This window comes from Schistocerca cancellata, chromosome 2, assembly GCF_023864275.1.
Source record: "Schistocerca cancellata isolate TAMUIC-IGC-003103 chromosome 2, iqSchCanc2.1, whole genome shotgun sequence".
In the NCBI taxonomy this organism is placed as follows: Eukaryota; Metazoa; Arthropoda; class Insecta; order Orthoptera; family Acrididae; genus Schistocerca; species Schistocerca cancellata.
The window spans coordinates 610,382,751-610,402,751 of NC_064627.1; the positions used below are offsets into that span (position 1 = coordinate 610,382,751).

The 20,001-nt window shown below is 43.6% G+C and overlaps 1 pseudogene; it reads right to left on the reverse strand.

Annotated features, from left to right (window-relative positions):
- Positions 1-2,907: 2,907 nt before the first annotated feature.
- LOC126163790 (5S ribosomal RNA) lies at positions 2,908-3,025 on the reverse strand (annotated as a pseudogene).
- Positions 3,026-20,001: the final 16,976 nt, after the last annotated feature.

Below are 20,001 nucleotides of genomic sequence, written 5' to 3' on the forward strand. Positions count from 1 at the left end.
GTTGTTTCATATTCTGACCTCCTAGCCGTAGGTGGTTAATATTTAATACAATTTGAAACCGATTTGTAGATTTGGGATTTTATAACAAATTATTTTATAATCCGGGAACCGTAGCTGTCGAAGGGCATGGTATTATGAAGAACTCCGAAACAACTGGAAAATTGTTGTTTGTTAAAATAGGACCTGTTTCGTGCCTTAAAGCCATATCATCAGGTGGAACGTACACGGTAAAAGGCAAAGTACAGTGTTACCACATTTTGGTGATATTAAAATTAATAAAGAAATTTTTAAAATACACTCACAGCGTTAAAAAATGGTTCAAATGGCTCTGAGCACTGTGGGACTTAACATCTGAGGTCATCAGTCCCCTAGAACTAAGAACTACTTAAACCTAACTAACCTAAGGACATCACACACATCCAGGCCCGAGACAGGATTCGAACCTGCGGCCGTAGTGGTCGCTCGGTTCCAGACTGAAGCGCCTAGAACCGCTTGGCCACACCAGCCGGCTCACAGCGTTAAAAGAACATGAGCATATGCATCGCTCCTACTCGAAATTTACTATTCAGAGAATATCGTCATTGTATGACGAGCGAAAGGCAAAGAAGACGTGCTCCATTCTTTAAAAGTTGCCTGCATAGAAAAAGAAAAAAGGGAAAAATTTTGTTGTGAGTGGACGCTAAAAGTTTTGAAATATGGGCCAGATGACTGATAAAATATTGTGACTGCTGATATGATTAGTCGTTGCAGTATGCAAATTACTATGTGGAAAGTATCAGAGGGCAGTGCCTTACCAGTGTGACGACAGGGCAGCTCGGTGTAGGGCAGGGAAAAGCGGCCAGCAGTAACGACAAAGGCTGACTATCTGGCTGACGGAGCGGAAGATACCCATGTAGACAGTGAGACGTCATATACTCATGTCTAGGAGCGCTGGGTCGCTACCCTTACAAGCGACAATAATACAGAATTTTATTACGTACTAACACCTAATCATAAAAACTCTCACAATTAGCCAGAATACTATGGTGCTTCCATCACAGTTGGTTATTCAATGTGAACTGTGCGTTTTCGTTTCTGTATATAACAATTTCTGCTTCCTGTAATATATTCAAAACATGGCTTTTTTTCTTTTTCATGAAGTGTTCTTAAATTTTCTGAAGGGCTTGTGATGCTGTGCCCCTCTTTGCATAAGTGCACTGTTAATGCAGTTCGGTCATATAAGTCTTATAAGTTAAAGTGTTCCTGAAATCTTGTTCGATATCGCCTACCGGTTTGTCCTATATATTTCTAAAGGCAGTCATTGCTTGTAACGCAGTATTCACCCGCTCTATTGTATATATTTACCACAGCTTTTTCCTTGTGCCTGAGCTCACTGCCTACAAAAATATACTGGAATAACGTTTTTAGATCTCATACGGCTGGCAATTTTTCCGGATATTGCACCAAGATATGGTATGTGCTCTAAGCTCTATAAAATTTTCTTCTGGTCCTCTATGGGAAGGAAGATTTTTCTTTTTCAGCATACATCTATTAATTGCATTAACAAATTCTGGATCGTAAGCGTTTTGATACGCTGTATACTGTATGATCCCACATTCAGCCACTTGAGCTTCATTAGTAAGGGACACTTCATACGTACGGCTTAACATGACTCGGAATCTTGCGAATTTATGTGTCATTGGGTGACATGGTATTTTAAGCTGTAGCTGCTAATGACTCATGACTGTTTTGAGCAGATTTTAGTAACTGTTTAAGAAAAGTAAAGAGACTTACTATTTTTTTAAGTAAATTGATTCAAGGCATTAATCCGCTATTCTTGAACTAATTATTCAAGTTGCAAGTGAGCATTTTATTTGCTTCAAAATAAAATCGCTCTAGTTATTTTGTTATTCTCAAGATAGTGTTAATGGAGAATGAATTGGTGAAGTTATGTTGATACTTCATCCTTTTTTATGGCTGTAATCTTTTAAATGATGAATGTGCTTGTAAATGGCAACTGCGAGCATACCCCTTGGAGGTGGTATTTGATTCGGTTTTTGAGTGTACGTAAATGGTTTTTGAAATTTGCACACGCCTCGCAACCCAGTCCATCACGCCTGGTTCCGCTGCATATTCGCTGTTGACAGACTGCATCTGCTGCTCTCGATTTTAATTCTAGTAGATCATTTTGTTTATTATGGGGAACTTTGAAACTCTCCTAATCCCTCTCAGCAGTTGGTACACGAGCTTTTAAACGTCGATTTGCATTTATTGGAGCATAAAACTTCGGAAATTTATCGATAATAAAAAAAAAACTTCAACGTATTTGCAGTCATTAGAATTTCGCATCGCAATAATACTGAATGGTAATCACTCGAAACAAGGGTGGATGTTTACATGAATTATTGGAAAATTGTAGAAAATTAAAGTATACATACGTAACTGATGAACACAATTGGCGACTGACGTATTTGGCGCTACAAATCAACGAAAATATTTGTTTCGCTGCACTAGATTTCATCTCTTGCTTGCATCCACAAATATATACAAACTACTAATGATATCAGTTTGACACAAAGAGTATTTTCGAAAATATCTGTACATGCAACTAGTTAATTACATCAAAATGTAATTTAGGTCACTTAACATATACTACAGAGCAAACAAGTAATTTTGACACCTGAACTTACCGCTGTAAGTAGATATAATTCTCCAAAAAAAAAAAAAGCACTCTGTCTTCTGGCCACAAGTGGCCCACCGGGACCATCCGACCGCCGTGTCATCCTCAATGAGGATGCCGATAGGAGGGGCGTGTGGTCAGCACACTGCTCTCCCGGTCGTTATGATGGTTTTCTTTGACCGGAGCCGCTACTATTCGGTCGAGTAGCTCCTCAATGGGCATCACGAGGCTGAGTGCACCCCGAAAAATGGCAACAACGCATGGCGGTCCGGATGGTCACCCATCCAAGTGCCGGCTACACCCGACAGCGCTTAACTTCGGTGATCTGACGGGAACCGGTGTATCCACTGCGGCAAGGCCGTTGCCAATTCTCCAAAAAATGATGATAATTTTTCGTGTGAGTGTATTGTCAACAAAGCCGCGAAGGACAAGTTGCTCAAGAAGAATTCGAAATCTTCGGGAAACCGTAGTACGTTTCAGAGATGTTGGTGGCTTTGTGTAGAACACTTACCATCACCTGTGCCCAAAAACTGTCAATCTTTCTACCAGTGTCATTCTGGGATGATACGAATTCGCGACAGTCACCATCAAGGGCCATTATGTCAACCTCTTCGAACAGCCGGACAAGACTTACACTGTCATGACTGGGGAATATATTAGTTAAGCCTAAGGAAATAAGTGAAACAATTCCAACGGAGCTTCTTGGCACATGCTCATGAGTGTGTGCCGCCAGTTGGCACAAGGACGTGGGAGACCTGAGTATTTGTAAACGATAACGCCTTAGGAGGCAGTTTCCTCACTCTCCATGATTCACTACAGTGCTATGCCTTAGATGTACATTCTCATAAGGTTTCATCTAATTACGCTATTAGTTTCATTTCTCTTGGCTGGGAATGCCCTCTTCTTCTGTGCTAGTCTCTCTTCTATGCACTTCCTGCATCATCTGTCATCGTCTATTTTTCTGGCTATGTAGCAGAATTCCTTAATTTCATTTACTTCATAATCACCAATCCTAATGTTCAGTTAAACACTGTTCTCATTTCTGCTACTTCTCATTACATCCATCTTTCTTCTATTTACTCCCGATCCATATTCTGTACTCATTAGACTGTTCTTTCCATTCAACAGATCCTGTAACTCTTCTTCACTTTCACTGAGAATAGCGATGTCATTAGTGAATCTTACTTTCGATATCCTTTCAGCCTAAATTTTAATACAGAGTTTGATCTTTATTTTATCCCCATTATTGCTTCTTGGTTGTATAGAACTGACCAGTAGGGGTGAAAACCTAGATCGGCTGTATTACTCCCATTTTAATCGGAACATTACCTTCTCGGTCTTCCAATCTTACTGTTGCCTCTTGGTGCTTATACACACCGTTTATCACGCATCTTTCAATGTAGCTTACTCCTATTTTTGTCAGAAAACGCGTTGCATCATTTCACAATGTCAAACGCTTTTTCCAGGTCGAGAAATTCTATGAGTACATCTGGACTTTTGTTCAGTCTTGCTTCCGTTATCAACTATAAAGTCAGAACTGCCTCTCTGGTGCCTTTACCTGTCTAAATCCAGACTGATCTCAATTTTCTTTTTCTTTTTTCTATATATTGTTCTGATCAACAGCTTGGACACATGAGATGTTAAGGTGATAGTGTGACAGCTTTAACACCTGTCTGCCCTTGCTGTCCTCGGAATGATACATATAATACTTTACTGTAAGATGATGGCACATCGCCAGTCTCACATGTTCTACGCAGAAACTTCAATATTTGCGTGGTTGCCACTACCCCTCTTAATTTTAGTAAACCCTAGGGAATATTATCTGTACGTTCCACCTTATTCTCATGTCTTCTGATGCTCTTTAAAATTCTGACTCTAATACTGGATCCCCTATGCCTTCTACATCAGTTCCAATTTCTTCTTGTATCATGTCGTAAGACAAGTCCTATCTGCGTTTTCCGCTGTAGTTAACAATGGAATTCTCAGCGCACTCTTGATGTTACCATGCTCGTTTTTTATTTCAGCGAAGGTTGTTTTGACTTTTCCTAATCAGTCCTCATGAAGATCATTTCTTTTTCGATTTCTTCACATTTCTACTGGAGCCATTTCGCCTTGACTTCATTGAACTTCCCTTCTGTTTCATTCGTAAGTCATTTATATTGCAGTATTCCTGTCTTTCTTTCACCTTTTTCGTACTTCCTTCTTCCACCAATCAAATGAAGCATTTTTCCTTAACCCTCAGTACAATTTGTGACAAAAATGCACGCTCTATATAGTCACCCTTATCTTAATTATTACAATTCATGATTCAGTATGTATGATAAATTACGAGGTCACTGTCAGGCTCCCTAAGGTAAGTCTGACAATATGACATTAAAGAAGCAATGTAGAAATCGTGAGAAATTGAAAAAAGATGAGTAATATGTAAAAAATCTCATATCGCTGGTCACACACAAAAAACCTCTAAACTAAACTGAAGGCCCCTGGTACCAAGTTTAACATTTACCAAAGCATTTTCTATTCGTTACCACTGTACTAACAGGTATAGTATGAAAGTAATAGAAAATTACGTCGTCTTCATTTTTATAACAAGCAAACTGCACCTTTCATACGAAGCAAGCTCCAGCACTGTTTTCATAATATTGCCCACCACAGCGTTCTGGAGTGTGTTAGCTCGTTGCTTCCACCAAGGCTTGACCAGCTAAAACACTCACCAACCACACTGTCTGCCTGAGTCGAAGGTGCAGTATGTAGTGATTGTAATAACGCAGCCAGCAGTACTGTAGGAGACGAGGTTCTGCTGTCCACTACTGTTATAAGAGGATATTAATAATTCCTAGACCACTGCACCTATGTACCGTAGCCTCCCGCCGCGCAGCTGAGAAAGCAAATTAGTCTCTCCCATGGCATCGCAGGGTCAGATAATTAACTCTCTCTTCGAGCCTGTGGATCATACAGTTTTGCAGCCAAGGCTTCTCATATGCTTCTGTGCATATTATCAAGATTAAATAAATAATGATGGGTCTGCAGATCGCATCGCAATAGAACACTGCACGTAGGCAGGGTTGTTCCACCTTCGATCACTGTCATGTGTAATTATCTTAAACTGCATCAAAACTGGTTCAAATGGCTTTGAGCACTATGGGACTTAACTTCTAAGGTCATCAGTCCCCTAGAACGTAGAACTATTTAAACCTAACTAACCTAAGGACATCACACACATCCATGCCCGAGGCAGGATTCGAAGCTGCGACCGTAGCGGTAACGCGGTTCCAGACTGTAGCGCCTAGAACCGCTCGGCCACCCTCATGTAACGTGCAGTATCTCTTTCCTTGTTTTAAGTCAACAGTCGTTATGATTTTCTGAGTAACATCTGTACATACGCAGAAAAACGGGATGAAAGAACATGATTACCCGGAATAACAGAGATAAGGTCAGGTGAAAGGGAGAGCTAAAGATAACAATATGTTATTTTCCGAACATAGAGAAATGCAGGAAATTTACAATACAACCATTTTAGAGCATTATTGTGTGACATTGACTTTCCCTCTATTCCCATCATTAACATATGCCCAATTAAAAGTACTATCTTGGAGTGTACAGCGTGTGAATCCCAACACTTTATCTTCATGATTCTGAAATGAAATTTACTTTTTGCAGACAGCAATTTTTTTTATTATTACTCTAGCTGTAATTGTTACATCGCAATCTGGCAATTGTCCAACATCATTTGTTATTGCTTTAGCGGTAATCTGCTTCCACTACTACGAAACTGGCGGGTTCCTAAGACTTATCCATCGCAATGACGATGAAGAAACGCTGGGTATTTTAAAAGTTCATTCGCACTTGACAGCAGCTGTCATATCACCGCCAAGACCAGGAACCTCTGATAGGGACAAGGCTTTCTTTCATTTACGTTCCAAAATGCTAACACTGTCGTAGTGACATGAGATTTATAATCACACCAAGCAAACTCTATGTTTTTTTTTTTTTGTAGAAATTTAAACAGAATTCAATCGAAGAAAAACAACGTAGTTCTCGGCAAACTATGTTACGTATTATAGAGCATCATATTGGTAAGCAATTATCAGCTGCAGAGCAAGTCCAAGGCTTTATTTTAGCTCATTGATATAGGTTTTCCGTTAAGGAAACCGTATCCATCTTGGCAGTTGAGCATTGCACGTGCGGAAACTTGCTACCCTGTTAGTTGCTTGTAGTGTGCTGTGTGAACTACATCGTGCATGAACTATCTGATCAAAAAGTATACGGACACCTGCTGGTGGACATTAATATATGATGTCTGTACCAAATGAAATGCACACTACATATAGGTGATCTTGCTCCTTAATATGAGTTCAGCGCTATGCTGTGAGGATCGAAAGGATGTCTGCCGGCTGCCGTGTCGTCCGCTACCTAGTGTAATCATGTGGATGCGGTAAGGAGGGTCACGTGACCAGCACACTACTCTACCCGTCGTTTTGCAGATTTTCAAGACCGTGGAGCCGCTACCACGGGGATTAATACACCACGTACCGCTACTCCCACCAAGGAAATGTCCTTGGAGTATCAGGAATCGAAAATGGATCCTCCACTTGGCAGCCATCTACGGTCAACACTCAACTACAGAGGTAGACTTTGCTCTAGTTGGTGGTAACCACTCGTTAGGTCAATTGTGGAAAAGTGCCTACACTGCTCTAATTTACCCATAGTGTCTGTAATGTTAGGTGTGGCATGGAGAAGGAGCGGAGAAAAATATGGAAAAACCAAAAGCAAACACATTAGCACGCGTAATGTGGTGTAGGAAAGCTACTGGCATTCAAAACCCAATCCCCTCAGAATGGATAAATACAGGTCCTGTGCAGTTTTCGGGGGAACCTTGGACCATTCTGCCTGTAAACCAGTGGTAAGTTCAGGTGACGATGGTGGAGATGAATAGCTATCATCCATCCTTCTGTGCAAAGGAGACCACAAAGCCTCAAAAATATTGATATCTGATGACTGTAGTAGCAGGGAAGGTGTGACAATTTATCCTTATGCTTACAGAAACAGTCCTGGACGATGCGAGCTATACCTGTCGTGTGAAGACAGTTTAACCGATTGGCAACATGGTATCATCCGATGGATCTGATCAGCCAGAATGGTCTTCTAATTCTTGGCAGTATTGCGATCTTGCAAGTAACCATGGGGCCAGCCCGCCCGGTTAGCCGTCCGGTCTAACGCACTATTTTCCTGGCGGGAAGGCATGGCGGGGCCGACGGATTAGTGTCGAGGTCCGGTGTGCCGGTCAGTCTGTGGATGGTTTTTAAGGCGGTATTCCATCTGCCTCGCCGAATGAGGCTGGTTCCCTTATTCCGCCTCAGTTACACTATGTCGGCGATTGCTGCGCAAACACTGTCTCCACGTATGCGTACACCATAATTACTCCACCAAGCAAACATTTGGGGGGTTAGACTCGTCTTGTGTGAGACGTTGCTAGGGGAGGGGGGGGGGGGGTCCGCTGGGGGCCGAACCACACCATAACCCTGGGGGTTCGGTGCGGGGCGGTGGTGGGGTGAGTGGACTACTGTAGCCTGTTGTGGGATTGTGAAGCACTGAGGGCTACGGCGGGGACGAAGCCTCTCCGTCGTTTCTAGGTCCCCAGTACCATGCAATACAATACAATGCAATACAATATAACAATGGGGCCCATGGAATACTACAATACGGCTGCCCAGATCAGCACCGAACGTCCACCATATTTCACTCTTCGGACATAAACTCGGCTAGACGTTGTAAATTCTGTGAAACAAGACTCAGCCAACACTCTTCCATTTCTTCATAGTCACGTTTTTATGGCTTCGGCACCAGGTTTTCCAGTTATGCCCATTTTCATCACTGAAGAGTAGCTTTAGAATTCCAGCTCGCCCTGCAGTTACTTTATAATGGAGCTCACTTCCAGCTGCTTTGGTACTGACAGCGCTCGCGAATGTCACATTTACTCCTGCAATGACTTTTGCAGCTGTTGCCCTCTTATTTTTCGTCACAATCATATTTAATGACCTTACGCCACGATCACTTAACACACTTTGTGTTGTGACTTAAGGGGTGATGTTTCTCCGATTTCCCTGAATGTGGTACGTTAGTTCGATACGGTGCTTCTATGAGAACCAAAACACTTACGGCAATCTTGGTTACGGTTGCTTCCACCGTAGGAACAAAAACAGTTTGCCCACATTCAAATGCTCTGAACTCCGACATCATGCGCCCACTAATACACAGAAAACTATCCTGACCACGATTGACGTTTGCAGTGATTTGTGGACATTGCACAAGTGCCTTTGCAGGTCAAATTCGAAAGTGCAACCTGCAGGCTCGATTCGAGCAGTTATTTCCAAAGATGTATTCCCGCGGTCTTCCCATATTTGTGTTCATCCTCTGTACGTCTGGCACCGTTCTACTGTTTAATTTGCGATAATCCAACAAAATATATATTTCCTCATTCCGTCTGATGACTTCTTTTGTACAATAACTCCGGCAGCTTCCCAGTGACTAGCCGTTAAGTAAGTAAGGCAATACATTTTTCCCGACTAATTTCGGCTCAAAAAATTTGGAACTTGTTGTGGGACATTGTGGGTTATTGCTGCTTCAGCGCTTATAGTTTCATGAAGTTCCGATGGGTGGCGGCGCTGTAAGTAGCCTGTATCGGAGGGGTGTCACTGTCTTACTTTTGGCGGGAAGCCAGAGCATCGTAGATAATACACAGACGCTTGCGGAACGTCTACGGAGACCTGGCAGTGATCAAACACACAGTAAGTCGCTAGGCGGGGCGTCTGTCATCCTTACGAGGTCATGTAAACCTGTGCGATCGCCAGTGTGCCTGTCAGTGGCACACAGCTGTGACTCCTGCAACGTTGCAACGTGCAGACACACTCTTTCAAGGTGACCGACGGGTCACAATAAAGCACCTCGCTGCACAACTGGACGTCTCTGTTGATAGTGTCAATCTAATAGTCCACCAGCTGGGGGTACTCAAAGGTGCCTGCCCGCTGGATCCCTTGCCGCCTAACAGAACTCGATAAAGAGCAAAGAAAGATCATATGTGCGGAATTGCTTAGGTAAGAGACTGATCGTGGGACTTTTTTGTCGAACACCGTCACAGGTGACGAAACAACGGCAGTCGATGGGGTGGCGCCACACTACCTCTCCTCCGAAGAAAATGTTCAAAGCCGCTATCCCACCCGGTAAAGTCATGGCGACGGTCTTCTAAGAGTCTGAAGGGGATGTGCTGTTTGATGCCCTCCCTCATGGTGCAACGACCAACTCTGAAGTGCGTTGTGCTACGCTCACGAAGAAATGGCTTCAGCATATTCGTTGCCACAAAAATGCAAACGAACTTCTTCTTTAGTACAAAGCAAGGCCTCACACAAGTCTGCGCACCCGAGAGGAGTTCACAAAACTTCATTGGCCTGCTCTTCCTCATCCAGACTACCGCCTGGATTTCGCACCTTCCATCTATTTGGCCCAATGAAGGATGCACTCCTCGTGAAGCAATACGTCGATGAAGCGGAGGTTACTGATGCAGCAAGACGTTGACTCCGATGTCGACCAGTAGATGATAATGATGATGATGTTTGGTTTGTGGGGCGCTCAACTGCGTGGTTATCAGCGCCCGTACAATTTCCCAACCTTTGCTCATTCCAATTTCGCCACTTTCCTGGATGATGATGAAATGATGAGGACAACACAAACACCCAGTCATCTCGAGGCAGGTGAAAATCCCTGACCCCACCGGGAATCGAACCCGGGACCCCGTGCTCGGGAAGCGAGAACGCTACCGCGAGACCACGAGCGGCGGACTCGACCAGTAGAGTGGAACCATGTGGCTATACAGTCTGTCACAGGAAGGTGCTGTATTGAAAGGATATTATATTGAAAAATAGGGTTTGTAGCGAAATAATATGGTTTATTTGAACACTGAATAAAACCGATCTGTTTTAAGAAAAATATGATTTACATTATTTATTGAACGCCCCTCGTAATTTCTTCTATGATAGTAGTGTTTATTTGCTGGTTGATGAATTCCTTCATAGTCAGTTTTATGTGACTGGGGCTATACACGGTGTTCGATACACAGGTGCTTTGTTTCCAGCAGCCATTCTGTGTTGTCTCTGTAGCCAACAACGGACGATGAGATTCAAACAGGGAACGACAAGAACTCCATAGCTGCCCTTTCGGTCCCCTTCAAGATACTCAACTTTATATGTGGTACAGTGTACTTACAGGCAGCTTGCTTGTGGCAACGGTCCATACGTGAGCTGTCCATATTCGTCTAGTAAGTGTAAATTAGTATCTTACAATCTCTTAACCAACTTACTTCACCGGCGGTGAAGTTATCCACATTGACGACAACTATTCTTCACTGTCTATTTCCTGTGTGCATACGATACTTCTACGAATAAAACATCATGATACATCGAACAGTTTTCCACTACTAGACACAACATGTCAACGGCTAGTATCACCCAATGCTCACCCAAAGAAATTTCCAACATCCTTGTGGCACTTTATCACATCAGTCGAGACTTTTTAGTGATTTTGTCTGCAGTTTTACTGGTTTGTCTTTCAGTACGGACGAACCCTATGACAGTGCGTCACTGGCGACGGTTTACCCCAGCTAGAGAAACGTTCCCCGAATTCTAACGTGCGTCACAGAAGGTCCGTTTTAGCATGATGGTTACACACAAAGCCGGCCGTAGTGGCCGAGCGGCTCTAGGCGCTTCAGTGTAGAACCACGCGACCGTTGTGGTCGCAGGTTCGAATCCTGCCTCGGGCATGGATTTGTATGATGTCCTTAGCTTAGTTAGGTTTAAGTACTTCTAAGTCTAGGGGACTGATGACCTCAGATGAAAAAAACAATGGTTCAAATGGCTCTGAGCACTATGCGACTTAACTTCTGAGGTCATCATTAGACTAGAACTTAGAACTAATTAAACCTAACTAACCTAAGGACATCACACACATCCATGCCAGAGGCAGGATTCGAACCTTCGACCGTAGTAGACGCTCGGCTCCAGACTGTAGCGCCTAGAACCGCACGGCCACTCCGGCCATCTGACCTCAAATGTGAAGTCCCATAGTGCTCAGAGCCATTTCAACAATCTGATCACACATAAAATCCAGTCCCACGAATCCTATACTGTGTCGGGCTGCTCAAGAGGTACAAACTCACCTGTGACACACGAACTCCTGTATTTTATAAAAATTTGTGTTCCTTACCATTTGCATCGCCTACTAAGAAACACTCCACATCTGCAAATGTATTCGCAGCACCGAAAGTTACTGGGTACACTCAGCAGCAGATACAGAGTTCCTGTTAATATTTAATGCATAATTATTCCACCGCTGCCTATTTAGTTTCACATAACTGCAATCCTTCTGTTGGTGCACAAGCTCTTCACGTTTCATACATTGCGGTTGACGACACTGCTTCTGTATGTGGTCCTAACGTCCATATCGTAACACCTTGGCATAGTCATGCCGTAGGAGAGGATGCTCCATTTGCGGACGAACCATTTCAATCCGAAACTCAATTACTGCACATTGTTTACATTCCATCATGTTTCATGCTACAAGTCAATAGACTTCTAGTGGCAGAGGCCTGCAAATATGATGACATGACGAATAAAAATGCACAGTTTTTTAATTTTGGCGGTAGGGAGTTGGGTTGTGTTGGGAACGGTAAGGTTGCTAGACCCCAATAACAATAAATATTCAGTCAATAAAATTCTTCTGGGTATGTCGCCTCATTGTCAATGTATAAGATTCTCTGACGTTTCGGCCATTGTTACAAATGGCTTTCTTTGGGTGTTTTTCGTAACACCCTGAGGAAGGCCATTTGTAGCAGTGGCCCATGTCGGAGAATTTTTCAGTGTGTGAATGCAGTCACATGCCTAGAAGAATTTTGTTGACCGTGACAACGGCCGCGGAAACCTATGCTTACAATAGATATTCAGTGTAACCAACCAGGATTTGTGTATTAAGACAACCACTCAATTTATAACTGAACTGTGTTAGTGAGAACCGGACAAGTATGAATTTAAGAGAACAGTTTGAATCAAAATCCAAAGGCACTCCACTGAAAAGAAATAACTATACAGTTAAGAAATATCAATATCAGTCCCAGGGGGCCCCTAGAGACTCAGTTCGCAAATCGCAATACCGTTATACAACAAGACAGTACATTTAATAAGTTACATGGATTATTCAATATAATTGCCCTAAAAAGATTGATAAAGGTTTTACAACGTATCAGCAAATGCAACTTGAAATTATTTTGTTATACAATGCAAGCGCTTACAGGAAACACACACAAGTAAGTATACCTAGGCCTTGGCGTACTTTATAAACAGACGCATTACTTACCTCCCTTCCACCCCTCAAAACGATTGAACAACAGCGATAAGGCATTCAAACGCTAAAATGCCCGATAAAGGAGGCAACATACATCAAAATAAATACTCTTTAACACAACAATCGGTGAGTTATTCTTCCATTTACCGCTCTCCATCGAGCGGACCAAGTACAAACACGAGGTCGTCAAACCTTAAAGAAATAAAACGCAAAATATTATTATTCTGGCTGCAAGAGGCAAGTCAACATTCTGTCAAACGATGCTGAGACCTTACCCCTCTGGAACAAATGGTTCAAATGGCTCTGAGCACTATGCGACTTAACTTCTGAGGTCATCAGTCGCCTAGAACTTAGAACTAATTAAACCTAACTAACCTAAGGACATCACACACATCCATGCCCGAGGCAGGATTCAAACCTCCAACCGTAGCGGTCTCTCGGTTCCAGACTGCAGCGCCTAGAACCGCGCGGCCACTCCGGCCGGCCCTCTGGAATAATTTGGGATCTCATTTACACGTTGATCTGTTTGATTTGCCTTTGTGAATAAAAACACCTCAGAGTGCGACCGTCGCGTGCATAGCAGTGATTGGCCCAGCTCAGTGTTGACAAGTCGGTCGGACCACGAAGCTCTCCTTTCTATTGGCCAGTAAAGAACTTCCCTCAGATTCCTGGGCGTGCCTCTGAATACACTGTTGTCGGGCACTCGCTGCCCTCTGAAGAGGCTACAGGCTTCACTGGAGCGCGTATACCAAAGACTGAACGTGAGCTATCGATTCGGACTAGCGCTAAGAAAATAGAACACGACCGTGGCATATTAATAATGTCTATTTTATTTAAAAATGTTTAAGAGGTTTCACATAAAAAAGTCGGATGCGTTACTTTCCAACTCGCCCTTGTAGTACTTTTTATTTCAGACACGCGAAATAACAAGATGCACGATGTAAAGTCCACCACATATTCAGAATTTTTTAAACAGATCGAAATAGGAATGGCTGTTTATAAACAGATCCTTTGTATATCCCCTAACGTAGTAAACACCATGAGACCCATCATTTTTGCTTGTACGTCAGTGGTGTGCGGTTAAGTTGAGAATTTGAGTCTGACGGGAACCGTGCTAAGACAAGCGATGCAGCTGCGATGACCACGTGTCCGGATGGCTTAGTGGTCGGCGTATCTGCCTTGTAAGCAGGAGGCCCGGGTTTGAATTCTGTGCCGGCACAAATTTTCAACTTTCTCCATTAATGTAAGTAATGTCCAACAGCAGCTACATGTTGTAATTCCTTTGTGTCTTGATTTGTTAATTTTGTTTCGTGAAATGATTCGAAAGCGTTTTCCGTAGTACACTACTGGCCATTAAAATTGCTACATCAAGAAGAAATGCAGATGATAAACGGGTATTCATTGGACAAATATACTATACTAGAACTGACATGTGATTACATTTTCACGCAATTTAGGTTCATAGATCCTGAGAAATCAGTACCCAGAACAACCACCTCTGGCCGCAATAACGGCCTTGATACGCCAGGGCATTGAGTCAAACAGAGCTTGGGTAGGGTGTACAGGTACTGCTGCCCATGCGGCTTCAACACGATACCACAGTTCATCAAGAGTAGTGACTAGCGTATTGTGACGAGCCAGTTGCTCGGTCACCAGTGACCAGACGTTTTCAATTGGTGAGATATCTGGAGAATGAGCTGGCCAGGGCAGCAGTCGAACATTTTCTGTATCCAGAAAGAACCGTACAGGACCTGCAACATGCTGTCGTGCATTATTCTGCTGAAATGTAGGGTTTCGCAGGGATCGAATGAAGGGTAGGGCCACGGGTCGTAACACTTCTGAAATGCAACGTCCACTGTTCAAAGTGCCGTCAATGCGAACAAGAGGTGACCGAGACGTGTAACCAACGGCATCCCATACCATCACACTGGGTGATACGCCAGTATGGCGATGACGAATACACGCTTCCAATGTGCGTTCACCGCGATATCGCCAAACATGGATGCGACCATCATGATGCTGTAAACAGAACCTGGATTAATTCGAAAAAATGACGTTTTGCCATTCGTGCACCCAGGTTCGTCGTTGAGTACACCATCGGAGGCGCTCCTGTCTGTGATGCAGCGTCAAGGGTACCCGCAGCCATGGTCTCCGCGCTAATAATCCATGCTGCTGCAAGCGTCGTCGAACTGTTCGTGCAGATGGTTGTTGTCTTGCAAACGTCCCCATCTGTTGTCTCAGGGATCGGGACGTGGCTGCACGATCCGTTACAGCCATGCGGATAAGATACCTGTCATCTCGGCTGCTAGTTATACGAGGCCGTTGGGATCCAACACGGCGTTCCGTATGACCCTCCTGAACCCACCGATTCCATATTCTGCTAACAATCATTGGATCTCGACCAACGCGAACAGCAATGTCGCGATACGATAAACTGCCATCGCGATAGGCTACAATCCGACCTTTATCAAAGTCGGAAACGTGATGGTACGCATTTCTCCTCCTTACACGAAGCATCACAACAACGTTTCACCAGGCAACGCCGGTCGACTGCTGTTTGTGTATGGGAAATCGGTTGGAAACTTTCCTCAAGTCAGCACGCTGCAGGTGTCGCCACCGGCGCCAACCTTGTGTGAATGCTCTGAAAAGCTAATCATTTGCATATCACAGCATCTTCTTCCTGTCGGTTAAATTTCGCGTCTGTAGCACGTCATATTCGTGGTGTAGCACTTTTAATGGCCTGCAATGTATGTAGTTTAACCTGAAGAAGCTAGTATGGTTTTTCGCGTGGATGGAACCATAGAAATTATATATCCATAATGATAAAAGAAATGGTAGAAAATGACGAATGAAATTTTCCTGTTAGGTTACGATCAGGAATGATCTTTATAACGCAAGTAAAAACTGTTTTAGCCAGACCTGTTCCTTTCTTAGTTAACGCTATCTGGAAAGTGGTTCTTCTGTACAGTTATATTAAATTCATTTGTATGACAGCTTCATTTCCTGTTAGGGAAATAGAGTAAACGGATATGAATAACGGTAATCTGTTGGTCAGAAACTGTACATGAGCTATGTGCTTTGCAGGAAATCACCTTAACTTCGGGAGCGTTCTATATGCAGGGAATCTCTAACTTCTTGAATATGCAAATAAGAGACGTTATTGCTACCGCTGTGTGGGTACTTGCACTTAGAGTGCCTCTTTACACATTCCGTGACGGGAGGGCGCTTTGCACGCGAGTGATGAAATCAAAGGACCAGCTCGTTCAATGGACGGGAGAGTGTTGCTGAGGACCAGGACGCTAGTGGAGAGACATCACGTGAAGCCAATGGGCAGGACATAGCGACGTACAAAGAACGACTTGCTGGCCGATGTCCGGGGAAGGCATGCTAGAGGACCACAGCACGACGGTGTGTCTGAGCGCGACAGAGCAAGTGTGCGCGCGTCTGTCTGTTCCCATTTCCCAACTACGAGTGCGCCAGCACATATGGACTTCACTTTTAGAAACGGTCAGCATTCTTGTTAAATTGTGCTCCGAATTTCTCGACAGTGCGAGAACTGATTATCAATGATGCGAGGTCGTGAGCAGTCATGTTAAATGACGATGGAGTTTTTCTGTCATTGCGAACAATTAAAGTGTGCTAAGCCGGGGTTACGAACTGTTCCAGTTTATTAATGGTTTAGGCTTCTATGCTTCCTGCACGACATTCAAATGGTTCAAATGACTCTGAGCACTATGGGACTTAACATCTGTGGTCATCAGTCCCCTAGAACTTAGAACTACTTAAACCTAACTAACCTAACGACATCACACACATCCATGCTCGAGGCAGGATTCAAACCTGCGACCGTAGCGGTCGCCCGGTTCCAGACTGAAACGCCTAGAACAGCTCGGTCACACCGGCCGGGTTGCACGACGTTCATTCATTGGCGTAGTTCCTTAAGGTTTTAAAGATGAAGCGCTTCTCATAGGGTCACTAAATACTTTGATGATTTTGTCACAGAAGGTTAATGGTAATTGTAAAGTGCTCTGATTCACCAGCAATCAATTTAATTACGCGATACCTTTGGTGCTGTGATTGTTCAATCAATTCTCGTGTTTTCTACAGGCAAGAAGTTCGTCACCAGCAAAATTAACCGTGCAGCGTTTCCTTTTGTGCACTCAACCGTGATAATCTTGCAATTAATGTTCTCTATCAAGCCAAAGTCAAAGCGCAGCCTATTACTAAATGTAAGTGTGGAATAATTTTTCCGTGCATTAAGAAATATGTTAACTATAGTTGTTGGTTCAAAGACAATATTATTAGGGCAATATGTATGTGTTTTAACGACGTGCTTTTTAAAAGTGTCATCAGCCTTGAAACTGATTGGTATTTCTCTATTTCAAAAAGTATGTTTTCATCTTGTTATCCCCTTGTTCTGTGGGGTGACGGCCTGTTCGTACAGTGGCACACAGTTGAGGCATAAGCTGGGCCACTTGAGTCTCAATAATGCTAGCCAATTGCTGCGTCGACTTGTATTTAACACTAGTATATGATTTCTAATTGTTTAACGGATTCACCTTCATTGTTCATGGCATATTAACTGGTTTTCCCATGATGCTCTTTGCATCGGTAATTTGTTTACAAAAATGCTCCGATTTTAAATGTAAAGATTAAGCTTTGGATGTTGAATACACTGTAGCTGTCTAAAGATGTAACGAAAGAATTTTGAGACCGGCCCCTTTAAGTAACTTAGAAGGGATTAATTAGTTAAATAACATATGTGTGTTAATAACAAGCTTTAATGTTTTAAAACTGATTATCACTTATTGTTCTCTCTGAGATATGTGCAATTTCGCCTTTGCATGGTTAAGAGTACTTACTGTTAGTGTGTGCACAATAACTGCCGTAAGAAATAAAATTTGTTGTTGTTTTTGTTTAATTTGGGTTTCCTCTCCCCGGATCCCGAAGTCAAAATGTTCAAATGTGTGTGAAATCTTTTGGGACTTAACTGCTAAGGTCATCAGTCCCTAAGCTTACACACTACTTAACCTAAATTATCCTAAGGACACACACACACACACACACACACCCATGTCCGAGGGAGCACTCGAACCTCCGCCAGGACCAGCCGCACAGTCCATGATTGCAGCGCCTCAGACCTCTCGGCTAATCCCGTGCGGCGGTTCCCCAAGTCCTGTTACCACATTTCAGATGTAGTCGACTTACACAAATTGGTTCAAATGGCTCTGAGCACTATGGGGCTTAACATCTGAGGTCATCAGTCCCCTAGGAATTAAAACTTCTTACTCCTAACTAACCTAAGAACATCACACACATCTATGCCCAAGGCAAGATTCGAACCTGAGACCGTAGCGGTCGCGCGGTTCCAGACTGCAGCTCCTAGAACCGCTCGACCACACCGGCCGGCCGACTTAGACACGTTGTTATTTCTTACCATTAGTATTAGAAATGTTTTTAATTAAGGGGTCTTGTTAAATGTTCTGCTGTTATGTTAGTGCAATAGGAATTGTGTCGTGTTTCGTGCCATATGCAGTAAGTACACTTGTAATAGCTGATTATTTTTCGCCTCAGGGATCTGCTACTGGCTCATTGTTACACACACGAATTTCCCCCAGACATCCACTTATACACACCCGCATCTATCCAAATACACACACACACACACACACACACACACACACACACAAACGCGCGCTCGCTCGCTCACGCGAGCAATTGGTGAAGGCAGTGGTTACACATGGCTGGTTTTCGTAAACTATCCTCGTTGCTGGCGTGCACTCGGAAGACAAGCGGTCAGGCGCGCAAAAGGGGAGGCAGGCTTAATCCGGCGACGCCCCTAACCCCTCCCCCTACCCTTCCTTCCCGCCCCTTGGCCTCAGCCCTTGCCGGAGCCCCGCAGTAACGAGACGACGCCAGGCGTCGCGACGCGAGACGACGCGCTGCTAACGACGCCGCCAGTTAAGTGAGCGCGGTGCACTTCCGGCGCCTAATGAAAAACCCGGCTGTGCCCGCCGTCCCCCGCCACGCCGCGACGCGCGGTCAGGCCGCTGCACGCTTCACGGCCACTTCCTCAAATGAGACTGCTCTAAATTGCCCCGATCTCGGCGCCCTGAAGTCGCCTGCGCGGCTGTAATTATTTTCTGAACTTCAGCTGTACTGCCGCCTTCCAGATGATTGTAATAATGATCCCGCTGAGTTTCTAGGCGAGGTGGACAAGTGTAAAGCTGCAGCGCTTCTGGGAGACTGAGTTCGTTAGCATTTCTGCTGCGGACCTGGGGCTGCCACTACGAGTCGTTGGTCAGCGGACTTGGAGGTTGTTCGTGTACAGCGAATGAGAAGACATCATCTTAGCAATACGATCTGTGTGTGAAGGGTTCTGTGCTTGTCACTCCCATGAAAACTACCTTAACATAGCTTTTGTAGCATTGGTGCTTGTTTTACAAAGCTTATGATGATTAAAGAGTGGGATATAGGATCCATTAAGTTTTGACTTGATCGGAAAGTACAGTCTAGATTACCAATTTCGATTCTTTATGCAAGCATCTAGAAATGTAAAAATCGTAGAACTCAAAATTCCAACTCGCAATGTGTCTTAAATATCGAAATATACATACTACAAAAGAACTAAAAGTGGGCATAACGTGAAAAACTTGATTACGCTAAATACAAGCAACCGTTGTTCATATTTTTATGGTATCGAGCAACATACGCGTTACATGAAACGTAAGTTCTGCACATATAATGTGCAATAATGTGAGCAATGTAAATAACTATTTAAACTGATTTTATGTTTGAGATTTTTAGCCAAAATAGTCCAAGCATTATCATCAGCACCTCAGTGTACTCTTCACTCATACAGTACATGTGGTGATGTGTTTGTTATTAGCTGTGAAATGAAAATATGTTTAAGAATGTCTGGCTTATTCTACATTCGTGAGGACCAAAAATGG